Source organism: Lynx rufus, unplaced genomic scaffold (assembly GCF_022079265.1).
Source record: "Lynx rufus isolate CCGP_SWC_20201006 ecotype Redwood Valley unplaced genomic scaffold, mLynRuf1.p SCAF_10, whole genome shotgun sequence".
In the NCBI taxonomy this organism is placed as follows: domain Eukaryota; kingdom Metazoa; phylum Chordata; class Mammalia; order Carnivora; family Felidae; genus Lynx; species Lynx rufus.
This window is the reverse complement of record NW_025814824.1, coordinates 81648863-81670223: the sequence shown is the minus strand read 5'-3', so window position 1 is coordinate 81670223 and position 21361 is coordinate 81648863. Positions and strand designations below refer to the sequence as shown.

Genomic DNA, 21361 nt, shown 5'->3' with positions numbered 1-21361 from the left:
TATGAAGGGCTGTTTTGTGACCCAGTATATGATCTATCTTGGAGAACGTTCCATGTGCACTCGAGAAGAAAGTATATTCTGTTGCTTTGGGATACAGAGTTCTAAATATATCTGTCAAGTCCATCTGATCCAATGTGTCATTCAGGGCCCTTGTTTCTTTATTGACAGCGTGTCTAGATGATCTATCCATTTCTGTAAGTGGAGTGTTAAAGTCCCCTGCAATTACCACATTCTTATCAATAAGGTTGCTTATGTTTGTGAGTAATTGTTTTACATATTTGGGGGCTCCTGTATTTGGCGCATAGACATTTATAATTGTTAGCACTTCCTGATGGATAGACCCTGTAATTATTATATAATGCCATTCTTCATCTCTTGTTACAGCTTTTAATTTAAAGTCTAGTTTGTCTGATATAAGTATGGCTACTTCAGCTTTCTTTTGGCTTCCAGTAGCATGATAAATAGTTCTCCATCCCCTCACTCTGAATCTAAAGGTGTCCTCAGGTCTAAAATGAGTCTCTTGTAGACAGCAAATAGATGGGTCTTGTTTTTTTATCCATTCTGATACCCTATGTCTTTTAGTTGGCGCATTTAATCCATTTACATTCAGTGTTATTATAGAAAGATACGGGTTTAGAGTCATTGTGATGTCTGTATGTTTTATGCTTGTAGTGATGTCTCTGGTACTTTGTTTCACAGGGTCCCCCTTAGGATCTCTTGTAGGGCTGGTTTAGTGGTGATGAATTCCTTCCGTTTTTGTTTGTTTGGGAAGACCTTTATCTCTCCTTCTATTCTAAATGACAGACTTGCTGGATAAAGGATTCTCGGCTGCATATTTTTTCTGTTCAATACATTGAAGATCTCGTACCAATCCTTTCTGGCCTGCCAAGTTTCAAAAGAGAGATCAGTCACGAGTCTTATAGGTCTCCCTTTATAAGTTAGGGCATGTTTATCCCTTGCTGCTTTCAGAATTTTCTCTTTATCCTTGTATTTTGCCAGTTTGACTCTGATATGTTCTGCAGAAGATCGATTCAAGTTACGTCTGAAGGGAGTTCTCTGTGCCTCTTGGATTTCAATGCCTTTTCCCTTCCCCAGTTCAGGGAAGTTCTCAGCTATTATTTCTTCAAATACACCTTCAGCACCTTTCCCTGTCTCTTCCTCCTCTGGGATACCAATTATGTGTATGTTATTTCTTTTTAGTGTATCACTTAGTTCTCTAATTTTCCCCTCATACTCCTGGATTTTTTTATGTCTCTTTTTCTCAGCTTCCTCTTTTTCCATAACTTTATCTTCTAGTTCACCTATTCTCTCCTCTGCCTCTTCCATCTGAGCCGTCGTCGTTTCCATTTTGTTTTGCGTTTCGTTTAAAGCGTTTTTCAGCTCCTCGTGACTGTTCCTTAGTCCCTTGATCTCTGTAGCAAGAGATTCTCTGCTGTTCTCTATACTGTTTTCAAGCCCAGTGATTAATTTTATGACTATTATTCTAAATTCACTTTCTGTTACATTATTTATATCCTTTTTGATCAGTTCATTGGCTGTTGTTATTTCCTGGAGATTCTTTTGAGGGGAATTCTTCCATTTGGTCATTTTGGATAGTCCCTGGAGTGGTGCGGACCTGCAGGGCACTTCCCCTGTGCTGTGGTGTATAACTGGAGTTGGTGGGCGGGGCAGCAGTCAGACCTGATGTCTGCCCCCCAGCCCACCGCTGGGGCCACAGTCAGACTGGTGTGTGCCTTCTCTTCTCCTCTCCTAGGGTTGGGATTCACTGTGGGGTGGGGTGGCGTGGCCCATCTGGGCTACTTGCACACTGCCAGGCTGGTGGTGCTGGGGATCTGGCGTATTAGCTGGGGTGGGTAGGCAAGGTGCACGGGTGCAGGGCTGGCAGGCTTAGCTCGCCTTAGTTCTCCTTAGGTTATCCACTTCAGGAGGGGCCCTGTGGCAGTGGGAGGGAGTCAGACCCGCTGTAGGAGGGGTGGCTCACAGAAGCACAGCGTTGGGTGTTTGCGCTCCCTGGCAGTGACTGGTTCCCTTTGGGATTTTGGCTGGGGGATGGGCGAGGGAGATGGCGCTGGTGAGTGCCTTTGTTCCCCGCCAAACTGAGCTCTGTGGTCTGGGGGCTCAACAACTCTCCCTCCCTTTGTTCTCCAGCCTTCCCCCTTTCCGCGCAGAGCTGTTAACTCATGACCTCCCAGATGCTAGGTCCCGCTTGCTGTCGGAACACATTCCGTCCGGCCTTTCCGCTTTTGCCAGCCAGACTCGTGGGCTCTGCTTGGCCGCGGGACACCCCTCCGCCCAGGCTCCCTCCCGCCAGTCCGTGGAGCGCGCACCTCCTCGCCGCCCTTCCTACCCTCTTCCGTGGGCCTCTCGTCTGCCCTTGGCTCTGGAGACTCTGTTCTGCTAGTCTTCTGGTGGTTTTCTGGGTTAGTTAGGCAGGTGTAGGTGGAATCTAAGTGATCAGCAGGATGCGCAGTGGGCCCAGTGTCCTCCTACTCTGCCATCTTCCAAAAGATCCCAATCCAGATTTAAATTTTTTTTCAACGTTTTTTTATTTATTTTTGGGACAGAGAGAGACAGAGCATGAACGGGGGAGGGGCAGAGAGAGAGGGAGACACAGAATCAGAAACAGGCTCCAGGCTCTGAGCCATCAGCCCAGAGCCTGACGCGGGGCTCGAACTCACGGACCGCGAGATCGTGACCTGGCTGAAGTCGGACGCTTAACCGACTGCGCCACCCAGGCGCCCCAGATCCCAATCCAGATTTAAATAGGGTGGTCAAAGTAGGTGTCCAGGGAAGGTGAGATATGATTTAAAAATTTTTTAATTGTTTTCTTTTTGTTAACATTTATTTATTTTTGAGAGACAGAGCATGAGCAAGGGAGGAGTGAAGAGAGAGGGAGACACAAAATCCAAAGCAGGCTCCATGCTCTGAGCCATGAGTACAGAGCCTGATGCCAGGCTCGAACTCACCAACTGTGAGATCATGAGCCAAAGTTGGATGCTTAATGGACTGAGCCACCCAGGTGCCCCTGATTTAAAAAATAGTTGATTAGAATGGGAATATTTCTATTAAACTTCTATTATCTGAAGAGGAAACCTCAGACTCCAGCAAAGAATTTATTAAATCTACAGAAAACTGACTCATAATAAAAAATCTACATTTTGCCCTATTATTCTCAATGTCAACTCATGGTTATAGCTTCCAGCACTGTAATTGCTGAGATGGCTGCCTCAGATACTCTCTCTCTCTCTCTCTCTCTCTCTCTCTCTCTCAAAAGTGCATGATCTTCTAAGGTCATGCTAAAGGCTCTCTCAGTCCAGAAGCTTCCTAAATCATCAATCTTGAAACCCATATATCTCCCCCAAAATATGATGGGGCTCATTTACTCTACCCCAAAAAATGTGTAGGTATACCAAAGAAAGTAACATTCAGTTGACTATTCTTTTTGCCCAGTTGTCTAGCATGTATGTCTGGACACATAGAAGGGATACAATAACCATTGGAGTTGGCATATCAGCTCCCTTCCTATAGACAAGAGGGGAAAAACACTAAGCCAATATCCAACACTGACAACACCAAATGTTGACAAGGTTGTGGAGCAACAGGAAGTCTCATTCATGGCTCCTGAGAGTGCAAACTGATACGGCCAGTTTGGAAGACAGTTTCGCTGTTTCTTATAAAACTAAACATACTGTTACCATCATGTGATCTTGCAATCACACTCCTTGCTTTTTATTCAAATGAGTTGAAAACTTATATCCACACAAAACCCTGAACAGATGTTTATAGAAGCTTTAGTCATAATTGCCAAAACTTAGAAGCAACCAAGATGCCCTTTAGCTGGTGAATGAATACTTGAGGGGCATCTGGAGGGAAATTCACAGGGTGTCTGTCTTGGTCCTTCCAGGATACTATAACAAAATATTACAGACTGGGTGGCTTATGAGCAACAGAAATTTATTTCTCATAGTTCTGGAAGTTGGCATATTGAGTATCTAGTTTGGGCTTTCTCCCTATTTCACAGACAACCATGTGTCTTCTCATTGTGTCTTCACATGGTGAAGGGGCAAGGGTGCTGTCTGGGATCACTTGTATAACCCCATTCATGAGGGCCCCAAACTTATGACCTAATCACCTCCCAAAGTCTCCACCCCCAAATACCATCACATTGGGGACTAGGTTTCAACATATCAATTTTCTATAGCATATACTAATTAAGCAGTGGATTAGAACAATTCTTTCTGAGCATTTCACTTTATTTCAGTTGTTTTGGATGATTTCCCATTTCATGTTAAACTAGATAATACTGCTACCAAGATGACTGACCTCTTTTTTCTTTTCTCTGAATTTTTTGATATGTTTCTAAAGGCCATTTTCTACACTTTTCAAACACAATAAATTTTAGAGTTTTTTCACTTATTTCTTGGTGTTATTTCAACCTTACGGTTTTTTTTTCTTTGACTTCTGGATTCTGGCTTCCTGTTAGGTTAAGCCATGTGAAACCTGAAATCAAGATTCCCTCCTCCCTGCCAGGCTAGAGTTAGATTCGCCTACATTCTTCTACAAATGACTAGCTCATTCCAGGGGACTCTTGTTCAGTTAGAACACTCATGGCATGTGTAACAGTGCTTTTGCGTGTTCACCATTTTGTTCAGAACTGTGGATGGTAACTGCTTCTCATCATCTGAGTGTCTAATCATTTGCTGACAGGACTTTACCTAATAAAGTAATTGATACCAGGCTTTGCCCTTGATGCAGACTCTTTAAATAGAATCCTGGGACCTGGGATGGAGTTGTTCATATATTTGAAGAACAGTGTATCACTTTCATGACAAGAGAGGCGATAGAAGACTGCTAATCTTTGGGATATAATAGCATTCTGAATGTTCAAATTATCACTGGTTGTAGCTGGATATGGAATAGAGATGGAGGGGAAAGCATTAGAGGATCAAGTGACCAAGGTACAGAGGCACTAAGACAACAACAATAGTCACAATGTTTATGGGGTGGGATAGCTGATGCTGACTGTCGAATTAGTACACACAAAACTAGCAAAAAAACTAAAGCTTTAAGGACAAGCATCAGGGTGCCTCTAGGGCACCATAAATAGAAACTTTTCTCTTTATCTCATGTGTTCACAGGTGGCCATGGCTGAGAATCAGACCAAAACCATGTTGTAAAGGATCGTAATATTAAAATATGAATTGCATGCTGACACCAGCAGTTTTCTTATGCTAATACAAAGGCCTTGGTTGGGAATAAATAGAAGGAAAAATATTAATTATTGTCCCATAAAAATCTTGGAAGAAAGCTTTTTAAGCTATTTCATGTTATCATGAAATACGGTGTTTTCTTTAGTTTTTTTAAATAGATATTCTTTGTCAAGTTTGGTTCTATTTTATAAGGGTTTTTATTACAAACAGGTGCTGAATATATTGAACACATTTTTGCATTTGTTGAGATAATTACATAACTGTAATAGTTTGTGTTTTTGTGGTGAATTACATTGATTATTTTCCCTAATGTTTAATCATTCTTACATATTTAGAATGCATCCCACTCGATCATGTTATAGTACTCTTTTTATGTATCGCTAGATTTCTTTTTCTAATATTTTTTCATGACATTTGCATCCATGTTCAAGAGAGAGGTTTGTCTGTAATTTTCCTTTGCCAGGTTTGGTATCAAAGTGATGTTATACTCATAAAACAAGTTGGGATGTATGCTCTATTTCGATTAAAAACTATCACTATTGTTATTTTCTCTTTAAATATTTGGAAATTTTCCCAGTGCAGCCATCTGGGCTTAGAGATTCTTTGTGAAAAGCATTTTAATAATAAACTTAATTCCCTTAAGATATCAGTGTTCCCATTTTCAATTTTTCTGTCAGTTTTAATAAATGGTATCCTCAAGGATTTTTCTATTTGATCTAAATCTTCAAATGCCCTAGTGCAAAGTGGTCCATAAGAAACTCTTGCCATCCTTTCAATATTTGAGCATCTATAATAATGCTTCCTGTTTTGTTCCTTATATTTGTATATTTCCTTTTTATCTTTAAAAGTTTTACTGAGATATAAGTGACATAACATTGTGTTAGTTTCAGATGTATAATATGATTGTTATTTGTATATACTGAAAAAGATCACCATACTAGGTCTAGTTAACATTCATCACCACACATAATTATAATTTTTTCTAGTTATGAGAACATTTAAGATCAGCTCTCTTAGTAATTTTCAAATATGCAATACAGTATTGTTATTAACTGTGTCACCATGCTGTATGTTACATTCCCAGGACTTATTTATTTTATAACTGGAAGTTTGTACCTTTTGATTCCTTCACCCATTTTGCCAACATCCCACCCACCACCTCTGGCAAGACACCAGTCTGTGGCAAGACACCAGTCTGTTCTTTATCTATGAGTTCAGGGTTTGGGGATTTGGGGAGCGGGGGAGTTACACGTATACATAAGATCATACAATATTTGTCTTTCTTTGTCTGACTTATTTCACTTAGCATAATACCCTCAGATTCCATCCATGTTGTCACAAATGGCAAAATTTCCTTCTTTTATGACTGAATAATATTCCATTGTATGTATATATTTTCCATTGTGTGTGTGTGTGTGTGTGTGTGTGTGTGTGTGTGTGTACATTCATCCGTTGGTGGACACTTAGGTTGCTTCTACATCTTGGCAACTGTAAATAATGCTTCAATAAACATAGGAGTGCAGATATCTTTTCAAGTTCATGCTGTTGTTTCCTTTGGATAAATACCCAGAGGTGGAATTGGTGGATCATATGGTATTTCTATTTTTAGCTTTTTGAGAAACCTTTCTGCTGTTTTCCATAGTGGCTGCACTAATTTACATTCCCACCAACATTGTACAAGAGTTCCCCTTTTGTCCACATTGTATCCAATATTTGTCATCCTTTGTGTTTTTGGTAATAGCCATACCAAACGGTGAGTTATTCTTTAATTCAATACTTTATTTTTTGATTTTAGAAAGAAAAATATATTCCAATTGAATTAGTAACTAGAGCTATAGTCTATTAAAGATATGATTCAAAGTGACTCTGAAAAACTATGGGTTTTTTTCCTAATTAATCATCATATCAAATAATCTGATAAAATACATCCCTCTCTGTGTTTGTGTGGTTTTGATTTCCATTTTCCTGATGATTAATGATGAACTTGTCGACCACCTGAATATCTTCCTTAGAAAAAATATCTATTCAGATCTTCTGCCCTTTTTATAATTGGATTGTTTGCTTTTTTGCTATTGAGTTGTATGAGTTCTTAATATATTTTTGGATATTAACACCTTATCAGACGTATACTTTGCAGATATGTTCTCCCATTCAGTAGGTTGCCTTATTGATGTGTTGATGGTTTCCTTTGCTGTGCACATGCTTTTTAGTTTGATATAGTCCTACTTGTGTATTCTTGTGTTTGTTTCTTCACTTTTAGTGTCAGATCCAAAAAAGATCATCACCAAGACCAATGTCTAGGAGCTTACCACCAGGAGTTTTATGGATTCACATCTTATGTTTAAGTCTTGAATCTATTTGAGTTAGTTCTTGTGTATGCTATAAGATAGAGATCCAGTTTCACTCTTTTGCATGTAGCTATCTGGTTTTCCCAACACTGTTTACTGAAAAGACTGTCCTTTCCCCATTGTTTATTCTTGGCTCCTTTGCCATAAACCAACTGACCATATTTGCCTGGGTTAGTTTCCAGGCTGTCTATTCTGTTCCACTGACCTATGTGTCTGTTTTTATGCCAACAATAGCTTTGTAACATAGTTTGAAATTGGGAGGTGTCATGCTTCCAGGTTTGTTCTTCTTTCTCAAGATTGCATTGGCTATTCAAGGTCTTTTGTGATTCCATACAAATTTTAGGATTCTTTGTTCTAGTTCTGTGAAAAATGCCATCAGGACTGCATTGAATCTATTTATTGCCTTGGCTAGTATGGACATTTTAACAATATTGATTCTTCCAATCCATGAGCATGAACTATCTTTCCATTTATTTGTGTCTTCTTAAATTTCTTTCATCAGTGTCATAGTTTTCAGTGTACAAGCCTTTCACCTTCTTGCTTAAATTTATTCCTAGAACTTTTGTTTTTGATGCAATTGTAAAGGGGATTTTAAAAAACGTTCTCTTTTTGATCATTTGTTATTAGTATATAGAAACACAACATATTTTTTTGTATATTGATTTTATATCATGCAACCTTACTGAATTCATTTATTAGTTCTAATAATGGAGATAATAGTTCAATAATTTGGTGGAGTCTTTAGGGTTTTTATATATAATATCATGCCATCTGCAAATAGTGACAGTTTTACTTTTTCCCTTTCAGTCTGAATGCCTTTACCTTTGCCTGATTGCTCTGGCTGGGACTTTCAATACTATAAAAGTGGTGAGAGTGGACATCTTTGTCTTGTTCCTAGTCCTACAGGAAAAGCTTTCATCATTTTACAATTGTGTATGGTGTTAGCTGTAGGCTTATAAATATTGCCTTTATTATGTTGAGGTACATTTTCTCTATACCCACTTTATTGAGAATTTTTATCACAAATGAATGTTGAATTTTGTCAAATGCTTTTTCCGCATCTATTGAGATGATCATATGATATTTAGCCCCTATTTTATTAATGTGGTGTGTCACATTGATTGATTTGCAGGTGTTGTCTCATTCTTGTTTCCCTCGAATAAATCCCACTTCAATCATGGTGTATCATCCATTTAATGCATTGTTGAGTTCACTTTGCTAATATTTTGTTTAGGGTAGATATGTTTATGGCATAGATTGTGGTGATGATTTCATGACTGTATACTTACCTCAACAATTTGTACATGAAATATGTACAGCTTTTTGTATGACAATCATACCTCAAAAAAGTGGTTTTCTAAAAAATGTGAAAAGCTATGATGAAGCACATCATAATCAAATTACTTGAAAACCAGTGATAAAAAGAAATCTTGAGAGCAGACTCAGGAAAAAATACATTTTGAAGAAGGGCAAGAAAAACAGCAAATTTCTCATTGAAAGTATTTCAAACCACAAGACAATGAATCAACATCCTTAAAACTACTAAAAGAAAAAAAACTGTTAACTTTGAAGTTTTTACTAGTGAAAATAACTTTTTTTTAAATATGAAATTTATCGTCAAATTGGTTTCCATACAACACCCAGTGCTCATCCCAACAAGTGCCCTCCTCAATACCCATCACCCACCCTCCCCTCCCTCCAACCCCCCATCAACCCTCAGTTCTCAGTTTTCAGGAGTCTCTTATGTTTTGGCTCCCTCCTTCTCTAACCTCTTTTTTTTCCCTTCCCCTCCCCCATGGTCTTCTGTTAAGTTTCTCAGGATCCACATAAGAGTGAAAACATATGGTATCTGTCTTTCTCTGTATGACTAATTTCACTTAGCATAACACTCTCCAGTTCCATCCACGTTGCTACAAAAGGCCATATTTCATTCTTTGTCATTGCCACGTAGTATTCCATTGTGTATATAAACCACAATTTCTTTATCCATTCATCAGTTGATGGACATTTAGGTTCTTTCCATAATTTGGCTATTGTTGAAAGTGCTGCTATATACATTGGGGTACAAGTGCCCCTATGCATCAGCACTCCTGTATTCCTTGGATAAATTCCTAGCAGTGCTATTGCTGGGTGACAGGGTAGATCTATTTTTAATTTTTTGAGGAACCTCCACACTCTTTTCCAGAGTCGCTGCACCAGTTTGCATTCCCACCAACAGTGCAAGAAGGTTCCCATTTCTCCACATGCTCTCCAGCATCTATTGTCTCCTATTTGTTCATTTTCACCACTCTGACTGGCATGAGGTGATATCTGAGTGTGGTTTTGATTTGTATTTCCCTGATGAGGGGCGACGTTGAGCATCTTTTCATGTGCCTGTTGGCCATCTGGATGTCTTCTTTAGAGAAGTGTCTATTCATGCTTTCTGCCCATTTCTTCACTGGGTTATTTGTTTTTTGGGTGTGGAGTTTGGTGAGCTCTTTATAGATTTTGGATACTAGCCTTTGTTCAATATGTCATTTGCAAATATCTTTTCCCATTCCGTCGGTTGCCTTTTGGTTTGTTAATTGTTTCCTTTGCAGTTGAGAAGCCTTTTATCTTGATGAGGTCCCAGTAATTCATTTTTGCTTTTAATTCCCTTGCCTTTGGAGATGTGTCAAGAAATTGCTGCGGCTGAGGTCAGAGAGGTTTTTTCCTGCTTTCTCCTCTAGGGTTTTGATGGTTTCCTGTCTCACATTCAGGTCCTTTATCCATTTTGACTTTATTTTTGTGAATAGTGTAAGACAGTGGTCTATCTTCATCCTTCTGCATGTTGCTGTCCAGTTCTCCCAGCACCATTTGTTAAAGAGACTGTCTTTTTTCCATGGGATATTCTTTCTTGCTTTGTCAAAGATTAGTTGGCCATACTTTTGTGGGTCCAATTCTGGAGTCTCTATTCTATTCCATTGGTCTCTGTGTCTGTTTTTGTGCCAATACCATGCTGTCTTGATGATTACAGCTTTGTAGTAGAGGCTAAAGTCTGGGATTGTGATGCCTCCTGCTTTGGTCTTCTTCTTCAAAATTACTTTGGCTATTCACAGTCTTTTGTGGTTCCATACAAATTTAGGTTTGCTTTTTCTAGCTTCAAGAAGAATGCTGGTGCAATTTTGATTAGGATTGCATTGAATGTGTAGATAGCTTTGATAGTATTGACATTTAAAAAATATTTATTCTTACAATACATGAGCATGGAATGTTTTTCCATTTCTTTATATCCTCTTCAATTTCCTTCATAAGCTTTCTATAGTTTCCAGCATATAGATCTTTTACATCTTTGGTTAGGTTTATTCCTAGGTATTTTATGCTTCTTGGTGCAGTTGCGAATGGGATCATTTTCTTTATTTGTCTTTCTGTTGCTTCATTATTAGTGTATGAGAATGTAACTGATTTCTGTACATTGATTTTGTATCCTGAGACTTTGCTGAATTCATGTATCAGTTCTAGAAGACTTTTGGTGGAGTCCATCAGGTTTTCCCTGTATAATGTCATGTCATCTGCAAAAAGTGAAAGCTTGACTTCATCTTTGCCAATTTTGATGCCTTTGATTTCCTTTTGTTGTCTGATTGCTGATGCTAGAGCTTCCAACACTATGTTAAACAACAGCGGTGAGAGTGGACATCCCTGTCGTGTTCCTGATTATCAGGGGGAAAGCTCTCAGTTTTTCCCCATTGAGGATGATATTAGCTGTGGGCTTTTCATAAATGGCTTTTATGATGTTTAAGTATGTTCCTTCTATCCCGACTTTCTCGAGGGTTGTTATTAAGAAAGATGCTGAATTTTGTCAAATGCTTTTTCTGCATCGATTGACAGGATCATATGGTTCTTTTCTTTTATTACTGTGATGTATCACGTTGATTGATTTGTGAAAGTTGAACCAGCCCTGCAGCCCAGGAATGAATCCCACTTGATTATGGTGAATAATTCTTTTGATATGCTGTTGATTTCGATTTGCTAGTATCTTGTTGAGAATTTTTGCATCCATATTCATCAGGGATATTGGCCTGTAGTTCTCTTTTTTGATGGGTCTCTGTCTGATTTGGAAATCAAAGTAATGCCAGCTTCATAGAATGAGTCTGGAAGTTTTCCTTCCCTTTCTATTTTTTGGAATAGCTTGAGAAGGATAGGTATTATCTCTGCTTTAAATGTCTGGTAGAATTCCCCAGTGAAGCCATCTGGTCCTGGACTCTTATTTGTTGGGAGATTTTTGATAACTGATTCAATTTCTTCGCTGGTTATGGGTCTATTCAAGTTTTCTATTCTTCCTGTTTGAGTTTTGGGAGTGGGTGGGTGCTTAGAAATTTGTCCATTTCTTCCAGGTTGTCCAGTTTGTTGGTATATAATTTTTCATAGTATTCCCTGATAATTGCTTGTATTTCTTAGGTATTGGTTGTAATAATTCCGTTTTCATTCATGATTCTATCTATTTGGGTCATCTCCCTTTTCTTTTTGAGAAGCCTGGCTAGAGGCTTATCAATTTTGTTTATTTTTTGTAAAATTTTTTTTTTCAACGTTTATTTATTTTTTGGGACAGAGAGAGACGGAGCATGAACGGGGGAGGGGCAGAGAGAGAGGGAGACACAGAATCGGAAACAGGCTCCAGGCTCCGAGCCATCAGCCCAGAGCCTGATGCGGGGCTCGAACTCACGGACCGCGAGATCGTGACCTGGTTGAAGTCGGACGCTTAACCGACTGCGCCACCCAGGCGCCCCTCAATTTTGTTTATTTTTTAAAAAACCAACTCTTGGTTTCATTGATCTGCTCTCCAGTTTTTTTAGATTCTATATTGTTTATTTCTGCTCTGATCTTTATTATTTCTCTTCTTCTGCTGTGTTTGGGATGTCTTTGCTGTTCTGCTTCTATTTCCTTTAGGTGTGCTGTCAGATTTTGTTTTTGGGATTTTTCCTGTTTCTTGAGATAGGCCTGGATTGCAATGTATTTTCCTCTCAGGACTGCCTTCGCTGCCTCCCAAAGCATTTGGATTGTTGTATTTTCATCTTCATTTGTTTCCATACATTTTTTTAAATTTCTTCTCTAATTGCCTGGTCGACCCATTCATTTTTTAGTAGGGTGTTCTTTAACCTCCATGCTTTTGGAGGTTTTCCAGACTTTTTCCTGTGGTTGATTTCAAGTTTCATAGCATTGTGGTCTGAAAGTGTGCATGGTATGATCTCAATTCTTATATACTTATGAAGGGCTGTTTTGTGACCCAGTATGTGATCTATCTTGGAGAATGTTCCATGTGCACTTGAGAAGAAAGCACATTCTGTTGCTTTTGGATGCAGAGTTCTAAGTATATCTGTCAAGTCTATCTGATCCAATGTATCATTCAGGGCCCTTATTTCTTTATTGATCCTGTGTCTAGATGATCCATCCATTGCTTTAAGTGGGGTGTTAAAGTCCCCTGCAATTACCACATTCTTATCAATAAGGTTGCTTATGTTTGTGATTAATTGTTTTATGTATTTGGGGCTCCTGTATTTGGCGCATAGACATTTATAATTGTTAGCTCTTCCTGATGGATAGACCCTGCAATTATTATATAATTCCCTTCTTCATCTCTTGTTACAACCTTTAATTTAAAGTCTAGTTTGTCTGATATAAGTATGGCTACTCCAGCTTTCTTTTGACTTCCAGTAGCATGATAGATAGTTCTCCGTCCCCTCACTTTCAATCTGAAGGTGTCCTCAGGTCTAAAATGAGTCTCTTGTAGACAGCAAATAGATCAGTCTTTTGGTTGGAGCATTTAGTCCATTTACATTCAGTGTCGTTATAGAAAGATATGGGTTTAGAGTCATTGTGATGTCTGTAGGTTTCATGCTTGTAGTGATGTCTCTGGTACTTTGTGGTCCTTGCAACATTTCACTCACAGAATCCCCCTTAGGATCTCTTGTAGGGCTGGTTTAGTGGTGATGAATTCCTCTAGTTTTTGTTTGTATGGGAAAACCTTTATCTCTCCTTCTATTCTGAATGACAGACTTGCTGGATAAAGGATTCTTGGATGCATATTTTTTCTGTTTATCACATTGAAGATTTCCTGCTATTCCTTTCTGGCCTGCCAAATTTCAGTAGATAGATCCATCACTAGTCCTATTGGTCTCTCTTTATATGTTAGAGCCTGTTGATCCCTAGCTACTTTCAGAATTTTCTCTTTATCCTTGTATTTTGCCAGTTTCATGATGATATGTCATGTAGAAGAGCAATTCAAGTTACATCTAAAGAGAGTTCTCTGTGCCTCTTTGGTTTCAATGCTTTTTTCCCTCCCCAGATCAGGGAAGTTCTCAGCTATGATTTGTTCAAGTACTCCTTCTGCCCCTTTCTCTCTCTCTTCCTCTTCTGGAATTCCTATGATATGGATATTGTTCCATTTGATTGCATCACTTGGTTCTCTAATTCTCCCCTCATACTCCTGGATATTTTATCTCTTTTTCCATAATTTTATCTTCTAATTCACCTATTCTCTCCTCTGCCTTCAATCCATGCTATGGCCGCCTCCCTTTTATTTTATTTTGCATTTATAGCATTAAGCTCCTCATGACTACTTCTTAGTCCCTTGATCTCTGTACCAATAGATTCTCTGCTATCATCTTTGCTTTTTTCAAGCCCAGTGATTAATTTTATGACTACTATTCTAAATTCTTGAACCATTATATTGCGTAAATCATTTTTGATCAATTCGTTAGTTGTTGCTACTTCCTGGAGTTTCTTTTGAGGAGAATTCTTCCGTTTCTTCATTTTGGGTAGTCCCTGTGGTAGCTCCAAACTGCAGGGCACTTCCCTGTGCTGTCTGGAGAAACTTGTGTTGGTGGGTGGGGCTGCAGTCAGACCCGATGTCTGCCCCTAGCCCACCGCTGGGGCCACAGTCAGACTAGTGTGTACCTTATCTTCCCCTCTCCCAGGGGCAGGACTCTGTGGAGTGGTGCGGCCCCTATCTGGGCTACTTGCACACTGCCAGTCTTGTGGTGCTACTTCGATGGGATCTGGCCAAGGGCGTATTAGCTGAGGTGGATATCCAAGGTGCACAGGGGCAGGAGGGGCAGGCTTAGCTCACTCTGCCATAGGTGGTCCCCTGTGGGAGGGGCCCTGCAGCATGGGGAGGGAGGCAGGCAGACCCGTCGGAGGGATGGATCCACAGAAGTACAGCGTTGGGTGTTTGTGCAGTGCAAGCAAGTTCGGTGATGGGAACTGGTTCTCTTTGGGATTACGTCTTGGGGATGGGAGAGGCAGATGGTGGTTGCCAGTGCCTTTGTTCCCTGTCGAGCTAAGCTCTGTCTTCTGGGGTTCAACAACTCTCCCTCCTGGTGTCCTGTCGCCCTCCCCACTCTCCGAGCAGAGCTGTTGACTTATAACATTCCAGGTGTTAAGTCCCGCTGGCTGTCAGAACTCACAGGGTCAGGCCCCTCTGCTTTTGCAAGCCAGACTCAGGGGCTCTACCTTGCTGGGTGGGCTGCCCCTCCACCACCCCGACTCCCTCCCTCCAGTCTGTGTAGCATGCACCACCTCTCTGCCCTTCCTATCCTCTTCCATGGGCCTCTCATCTATGCTTGGCTCCAGAGAGTCCTTTCTGCTTCTGGGGGTTTTCTGGATATTTTAGGCATATGTGGGTGGAATCTAAGGGATCAGCAGGCTGAGGTGAGCCCAGCATCCCCCTATGCCACCATCTTTCCTAAACATCTAAGTGAAGATTTCAACACTCCTCTCTTAATAATCAGTACACAAGTAGAGAAGAATGAGTTGACTTGAACAACACTATCAACCAGATTGTCCTAATGGCCTTAGAAAATATTCTACTCAGCAATAGCAAAGTACACATTCTTCTCAAGTACATATGGAATATTTATCGAGATGGACCATATGCAGGACCATTAAACAAGTTTCATGAAGTTTAAAGGATTCAAATCATACCAAGTATGCTATCTGACAAATATGGAAATAATTTAAGAATCAGTAAAGGACATCAGAAAAAAAATCTCTAAATATTTAAAAACTAAATAACACACTTCTAAAAAAGCCATAGATCCATCACAATTCTGGAGTTCAAGTTATATTACAAAGCTGTTGTGATCAAGACAGTATGGTACTGGCACAAAAATAGACATATTGATCAATAAAACAGAATAGAAAACCCAGAAATTAACCCACAGCTATAGGTGATTATTCTTCAACAAAGAGGAAAAAGTATCCAATGAAGAAAAGATAGTCTCTTCAACAAATGACGTTGGGAAAACTAGACAACAACATGCAAAACAATGAAACTAGACCACTTTCTTATACCATACACAAAAATAAATTAAAAATTGATGAAAGACCTAAATGTGAGACAGGAAATTGTAAAATCCTAGAGAAGAACAAAGGCAGTAACATTGTTGACATCAGCTGTAGTAACTTCTTACTGGATATGTCTCCTGAGGCAAGAGAAACAAAAGCAAAAATAAACTATTGGGACTTCAACAAAATAAAAATCTTCTGCACAGTAAAGGAAACAATCAACAAAACTAAAAGGCAACCTATGGAATGGGAGAAGATATTTGGAAATGACCTATCTAATAAGGGGTTAGTATCCAAAATCTATAAAGAACTTATCAAACTCAACACCCATAAATCAAATATTCTAGTTAAGAAATGGGCAGAAGACATGAACAGACATTTTTCCAAAGAAGACATCAAGATGGCCAACAGACACATGAAAAGATGCTCAACATCTCTCACCATCAAGAAAATACAAATCAAAACCACAATGAGATATCACCTCACACCTGTCAGAATGGCTAAAATTAACAACACAAGAAACAAGAGGTGTTGGCAGGGATATGGAGAAAGAGGAACACTCTTATGCTATTGTTGGGAAGGCAAACTGGCAGAACCACTCTGCAAAAGTGTGGCAGTTCCTCAAAAAGTTAATAGAACTACCCTATGACCCCAGAAATTACACTAATGTTATTTGCCCAAAGGATACAAAAATACTAATTCAAAGGGATGTATGCACCCTGATGTTTATAGCAGCATTATCAACACTAGCCAAATTATGGAAACAGCCCAAATGTCCATTGACTGATGAATGTGTAAAGATGTGGTGTATAGATACAGTGGAATATTACTCAGCCATCAAAAAGAATGAAATCTTGCCATTTGCAATGACATGGGTGGAACTAGAGAGTATTATGCTAAGTGAAATAAGTCAGTCAGAGAAAGACAAATACCATATGATTTCACTCCTGTGTGCAATTTAAGAAGCAAAACAAATGCACATGGTGGGGGGTGGGGGAGAAGGGAGGCAAACCAGGAAATAGACTCTTAACTAGAGAGAACAAACTGATGGTTACCAGAGAAGAGGCGGCCAGGAGGATGGGTTAAACAGGTGATGGCTATTAAGGAGTGCACTTGTTGTAATGAGCACCAGGTGTTGTATCTAAGTGTTGAATCACTAAATTCTATACCTGAAACTAATATTACACTGTATGTTAACTAGTAGGAATTTAAATAAAAACTTGAAAAAGTATAAATAAAAGTAGATAGAGAGATAAGTCATAGGTCAAGAAAAAATTAAAGGATTTTTAGAAAACACTTTCAGTTAATACTTTCAAAATGAGAACAGAACATATCAAAATTTGTAAGATAAACAAATAGGAATGCTTAGAGGGAAATCGATAGCACTAAATGCCTATATTAGAAAAGAATAAAGGTCTCACATCTGTCACCTAAAATTTCACCTTAAGAAACTAGAAAGAGAAGAGCAAATTAAACTCAAAGTAGGGAAATATAGAAAATAAAGTAAGAAGCAATAAAGAGAAAAGCAGAAAATAGTGAAATGAAACACAGAAAAATAATATGTAATAGCAGTAAAACCAAAAGTTGGTTATTTGAGAAAAATGATAAAATTGATAAGCCAGATGGATCAAGGGGGAAAAAAGAGAAAAGGTACCCACTACTATTAGTAAGAATAAGGAAAGGTGCCTGGGTGACTCAGTCAGTTAAGTGTCCAACTTTGGCTCAGATCATGATCTCACAGTTTGTGGGTTCCAGCCCCATGTCAGACTCTGTGCTGACAGCTCAGAGCCTGGAGTCTGCTTCAGATTCTGTGTCCCCCTCTCTCTCTCTGCTACCTCCCATCTCAAAAAAAAAATAAAACATATTGAAAAATGGAGAAGGAGGTCAGGCTTAGAAAAGCATATGAAGGTGTCTTTTGAGAGTGATGGAGATGTTTGTGGTCTTGATTGTGGTGATGGCTTCATGTATATACATCATAATACATTAAGTTGAACATTTAAAAACTGTATGTCAATTACATCCCAATAAAACTGTAAGTGAAAGCAAAGAAATAAGAAATAAGCAGGAGTCCCCTTGGACAACAGAAGTATTTCCATTGAGACCTTTCTTTCATTATCTTAATTGAACAATCTTCACAGCAGGGAAGACTTTCCACACAAGCATATTTCACAGCAAAATTTAACATGGAAAGACTATTTTTCTCTATCTTCATTTTTCAGAGCATATTCCTTTGGAAGAATGAGGTTTTTCCACCCAGTCACAATCTAAAGGATGGGAGATCAGAGTGACATCTGCTCTATTCCAATGTGTTATGAAGGGATGATTCTTTATATTTGGTCCATGTTTCATTATCTACATCACCTCCAAGGACAAGAGGTTCTTTCATTGTGTTGGAAATGTTGGCAGGATTTTCCTCCTGTATTATACCATATCAATTACCTATAACATTCCCAGCATTTGGTGTAGATGTTTATTTTCAGGATATGCATCTTTTTAAAAAAACAACAGAAATTTATTCTCACATTTGTAGATGCTAAAAATCCAAAATCTAGGTGTTAGCAGAGTTGGTTCAGTGAAAATTGGTAAAAGGAAATTTCATTTAAAATGAAATCTAGAGGCTAGAAGGGGGAGCTGTCACGTCCTACCCCTGGTCATCAATTGCAGACCCCGATAGGAAGAGAGAGCTCCTTGCAAGTCTTGCAAGTAGATACACCACTTTACTAGGCCCACCAGGAGAAGAAAGTTGCTCTCCTACCCTAGCAACAGCCCAGCCAATGAGAGACTGTCATAATTCAGCCAATGAAAAGCCACTATGCCTTAAACTCCCAGTTTATTCCAGTGGACTTCTTGATTCAGTTACATGCTTGCTCCAACTCACTTAATCCAAGTGTTCTCAACCTCCACTGCACATTAGAATCACCTGCCAAAAGTTTCATATTGTATTTAGATTTGGGGAAAACATATGAAGCATTTAGTTAGTCAGCTACTCCAATTGGTAAGCCAGCATTATGAATGTCCTTATCTTAATACTTGGAGTTAAATTTAAATTTTATAATTCTAGAAAAAATATTTTAAGAATTGAAAGTGAAACTAACGAGCAGATTGCTAAAATATGGATTATCATTAATTTTATACAGCCATTTTAAAGGTGTTCTAATTATCTACACCATTAAGGTTCACAAATGTTGGTACATTTTCATATGAGGTCCACATAAAGTCTTGATGTTTCCAAACTACATCACATTTGACATCTCCAAAATTCTTCAACATAGGCATCAGAATTGTAAAGAATGAGAAGATACAGCTAATAAAAATGCCTAACAGATCCAAATAGCAAATAAATTTGCAATCAAATGCCTTTTTCCTTAAAGAGGAAAGCAAGGATTTTTTTTTTTTTTTTTTTTTTTGGTCTATTCATGAATAAGAGGCAATTGTTAAGGAAGATTCCCTCTCCTGATTTAAAAAAGTTTGGTGCTTTGAAGACAATTGAAATAAGGGTGTTTCTGTATGTGCCAAATGCCTGGGCTTAAGAAAACCTAAAAAGGGGGGCGCCTGGGTGGCGCAGTCGTTTAAGCGTCCGACTTCAGCCAGGTCACGATCTCGCGGTCCGTGAGTTTGAGCCCCGCGTCGGGCTCTGGGCTGATGGCTCAGAGCCTGGAGCCTGTTTCCGATTCTGTGTCTCCCTCTCTCTCTGCCCCTCCCCCGTTCATGCTCTGTCTCTCTCTGTCCCAAAAATTAAAAAAAAAAAAAAAAAAAGTTGAAAAAAAAAAAAAAGAAAACCTAAAAAGGTATAAAATAAAGTAAATAGAAGTTTGGTTCACAGAATGCAGATGGTTACAGCAAATATCACTTGATGTGTCTGGCCTGGAGGTTAAATTAACTCATTGGGTTTAGGGAGAACAAACAGGAAGAACTGTAAAAGCCCGTAACCTGGAAACAGGGAAGTGGAGAGGGTGCCAGCAACAAGGATGGTCCTCTGCACAGTATTCCAAGGAAGAATCTCTGACAGTGCCATTTGGTGAACTAAGAACTGAGGTAAGGTGATTGTCACTTGGAGAAAAAGATCTCCCTCTTAAAAAGTCCCCCCAGAGTCCCTTTCATGTCCCTGTTCCTCAGGCTGTAGATGAAGGGGTTCAGCATTGGGGTGACCACTGTGTACATCACTGAAGCAATTATGTCTTTCTCAATGGAGTTGTTTGATCATAGGAAACATGCACAGAGCCATAATTGTCCTGCAAAATAGAAATACCACAGAGAGGTGAGAGCCACAAGTGCACAAGGCTTTACAGATCCCCTTGGTAAACCTGAGGGAACCCTTAGGATGAAGACTCCAATGCAGACATAACAGACCAGGATGCCAGTCAGTGGTATGATGATTTCCAGCAACCCCCACTGGGAAGTGAAGATGACCAACCCATTGATGGAGGTGTCAGAGCAGGACAACTTGAGCAGAGCAGCAAGATCATGAAAGAAATGAGGGATAGTGAGATTGTGGGATAATGCACTGCTACATGAGAGTAACCAGGACACAATCACTAATGAGACATACAGGTTTTCTCATATGATGGTGGTGTAGTATAGATGGCAGATGGCCATATACCTGTCATATGCCATCACTCCAGGGAGATTACCAATACAACCAAAAAAATATGAAAAGAAATACATCTGTGTTACCCACCCTGAATAAGGGATGGGTTGATCTCAAGTATGTATATTTATCAACATTTCAGGGATGGTGTCAGATGAAAAGGAGACATCCGTGAGGGCCAAGTGGCTGAGGAAGAAGTACATGAGAATGTAGAGGTGAGAGTCCAGCCTGACGAGCAGGATGATAAGCAGGATCCCCAGCCCTATGGTCAGGCACAAGCCCAGGAACAGGGTGAAGAACACATCCTGTTGCTCCAGCCTTATTGGGGAGCCCAGGAGGAAGAACATGCTGCTCTTGTTCTCCCTCTTCATGCTGCTTTTCTGTCTACTGGGAGTAAGGGGATAGGGAAATGTCAGAGACTTTGGAAGTTGATAATGGCCACCATTATCATTTCTTATTTTCTCCTGAAAAAAAAAAAAATAAATGCATGGATTTCTATCATTCCCTAGTGTTGCCAAAGCATGAGACACCCTCAATGCCCAACATGATTCCTTTCAGTGGAAACCAGAGCAAAATTATTCTTTATTTTTAACCTACCATGTTCCTAGCACTGTGCTACTAATTGGAGATACAAGAGTAAATAGGAAACACAGGGCATCTTCCCCCAGGATACTGACCCTCCAGAGCATGCCTGACAGAATGCAGACTTAAGGTATGGATCTACAGCCAGATTGCTCTATCAATGGAATATTATTGAGCCATAAAAAAGAAGGAAATCTTGCCATTTGCAGTGACATGGATGGAGCTAGAGTATAATGCTAAATGAAATAAATCAGACAGAGAAAGACAAATACCATATGATTTCACTCATATGTAGAATTTAAGAAACAAAACAAAAAACCAAAGGAAAAAAT

The 21361-nt window shown here is 39.3% G+C and overlaps 1 pseudogene; it reads right to left on the bottom strand.

Moving 5' to 3' along the window:
- Positions 1-19906: 19906 nt before the first annotated feature.
- Positions 19907-20818, bottom strand: LOC124524616 (olfactory receptor 1J4-like; annotated as a pseudogene).
- Between the last annotated feature and the right edge of the window lie 543 nt (positions 20819-21361).